Source organism: Amblyraja radiata, chromosome 5 (genome assembly GCF_010909765.2).
Source record: "Amblyraja radiata isolate CabotCenter1 chromosome 5, sAmbRad1.1.pri, whole genome shotgun sequence".
Taxonomy (NCBI): Eukaryota; Metazoa; Chordata; class Chondrichthyes; order Rajiformes; family Rajidae; genus Amblyraja; species Amblyraja radiata.
The window spans coordinates 66,510,932-66,513,927 of record NC_045960.1 but is presented as its reverse complement, the minus strand read 5'-3'; positions in this window follow the sequence as shown (position 1 = coordinate 66,513,927).

The window sequence follows — 2,996 nt, the reverse complement described above, 5'->3', positions numbered from 1 at the left end:
CTTGGGTGGGGCGCAAAGTCTCCAGAGGTTTCCATTCAGGTTTCCTAAGTGGGACACGGGCATTAGAGAGTGAAAAAAAGAGCGGTATGTAATGCTGTGAAATGTAGGTCAAAGCAGAAAATAGAAAGCCATCCCAACAAATAAATTATTTAAAGTATTCAAAATGTGCGTATACTTTTCTTGGGTGTCACTAAATTCAGAAGATATATATCTTGTCAATGCCTCTGTGATCATGCATTAATCTTTGAGCTGAAATACCAATTCTAAGAAAGCAGCCAAGAACTGCTTTTCACAACTATCCTTGGCATTAAAACTCAAATATTTTCTGCTTCTCTTCCGATTCCAGTTGACAGCATGGCCTGTGGTTGGTTCCCTGTTCTGGTCAGCCACACACAAACTTTTTGGTACTTGATTTATATGAGTAACCACATGTGTCTTGCATTCTAATATGCTTCCTCCACTTCTTGAGAATGGGTTCTAATGTAAGGAATGTGATGGGTAATCCTGACAAGAAGCTGGGGCAGAAATATCCCTGACCCTGTGAATTAGTTTGACATATATTCCCAGATTCAGTTACAAGTCCACATTATGAATAAGATGCTGGCGAAGTAAATATTTGCTGAATGGAAGATCATGTATTTCTGATTAGAAAGATATTCTTTACATTGAATTTAAACTTCTTTGAACCCTTTGTACTTTGAGAGTGTGATGATCAGGCAATAAGCAAAAACAAAATGGTTGTAATGGAGACATAAGGAACTGCAGACGATGGAATCATGAAATAAAAACAAAGTACTGGAGGAACTCAGTGGGTCAGACTGCATCTGTGGATGGAATGGATAGGCAGCGTTTTGGGTCAGAATTTTTCATCAGACATTGAGTAATTGTAATTGAGAATTTCTGAGATCAACCATAAAAATCCTAACACTGGAAACAAGTCCGAAATTATTTCTCCGGAATTCATGCATTTGTTTTCACCCCCCCCCCCCCCCCCCCCCCCCCCCAACTGACCTTTGATAGCCAGTTTAGTCGTTTTTTAAAATTTCAGTCAGGATGGCAGAAAGGGGCAATGTTACAGATAGGATAGGAGATTTATAATTGACAGAGTGTGAGAATGGAAACTCAGGCCAGGTGTCAGTAGATTCCTAAATTTCCAAACGTTCTGCTATAATTCAAATAGGGATTCTGGAAGAAGGGACGTTGGAAAATGCAGGCAACCGTTTAAGATTGGCTGCAAATGATGGCTTTGATTTTTCAAACCAGATCTCTCATAAATAGTCTGCCAAAAGATAGAGGGGGGAGAATGATTTCTACTTATTGGTAATTCTGGATAAGGGAAAACAAAGCAGAGTTAGAAAATACCCCTGCAAGGAGGGCTGGTGGAAATTTGGAAATTGCATATGCAAGTGGAATTTGATGCTCAGTCAATTGTTACTTACATTTGAGATTGATAGATTTGTGTTAGAAAAGGCTTTAAAGGATGTGGAGAAAGACAGGCCTATAGAGTCAGGTCACCTCATCTATGATCTCATTGAATGCCGAAACAGGCTTAAAGCACTAAATGGGACTAAATGGTTTCCACCTGTTTTTATAGATTACGATGGCCACCTGTTCGATAGATCCAGTTTCTAAAATCAAAACCAGCAATACTAACCACACTGACATTGATACATATATTCCTAAAAGCAATTTTGCATCTGTACATTACAGCTGCAGTGAGTCTTACAACAATGCCAAGAAAGAAACGTAGTTCATTTTAGGTGCCGCTGAATTTAATGTTTCTACCGCTGCTCCATGTGCAGCAACATGCAGCAACATGCAAAGTGTACAGAGTAATACATGGGAATTAGGGAGAGTTCTTGAAGGTTTTGTCTCATTCAAGGATATTCAGACTACACCTACATGTATACTGATATCCACAAGAAAACATTTCACACATATTTACATTTACGAAACTGCTTTCCCCTTTGAAAGTAAGTCATATAGAGCTGCTGCCTCGCAGTGGCATAGGTCCAGGTTTGACCCGGACCTCGGGTGCTGTCTGCATGGAGTTTGCACAATCTCCCTGTGATTGTGTGGGTTTTCTCTGTGTGCTCCAGTTTATTCCCATATCCCAAAGACGTGCGGGTTTGTAGGTTAATTGGCCTCTGTAAATTGCCCCTAATATGTCGGGAGTGGATGAAAAAATGGGATAACATAGAACCACTGTGAATGGATGAACGATGGGGTCGACCTGGATTTGATGGGCCCCATGGCTTTTCCATGCTGTATCTCTAAACTAAACTGTACTAAAATCTGTAAAAAATGACTAGTTTAACTATGTGACCAGGTTTCAAGTTCATGTTGATTTTTGTAATTACCCTGGTATGCTTGATTCGATCTTAAGCACTCAAGTTGTGCATCATATCTTCATCATAGTTCTATGTTGTTTGTTTTGTTTTTGTTTTTGTCTTTTGTTTTTTTACCTTGTTTGGGATGTGTTTATTTTTGTGTGGGACTAAAGATGGAAATTAGCCACTGGCTACAATCTTGCATATTACATGCAAATGTTTTATTAATATGCACTGTCCCTAATAAAATCAAAATCAAAATCAAATTGTTAATATTGGCCAAATTAGAGGTATTATAAAATGGAGGATCTTTGCATTTGCAGAGCCTGCATGGTCTCTTTCTGTGAAAGTTACAAGATGGAGTTGCGGCTCCAAGGAGTCTGGATCCCAGATGGAAGTTGATGATAAGGAGAGGTCCAGATCTTCTAACTTTGTTAATATGGATGAAGGTTGCAGAGGGAGATAAGAAGTCCTGCAAATGCATAGTGAGGATTGGTAATAAAAGAGGGTGTGAAAAAGTATTGTAAACAATGTTGCAGAGTGTTAACAGTGCTCTGTTTGATGATTGGCTGAAGTGTGAAGCCTTGTTTGAATTGTTTATACTACCTGGGAAAATGTTGCATTACTTAGTCTTTCCAGAAGCTTCTGTAGAAACATTGGAATGGG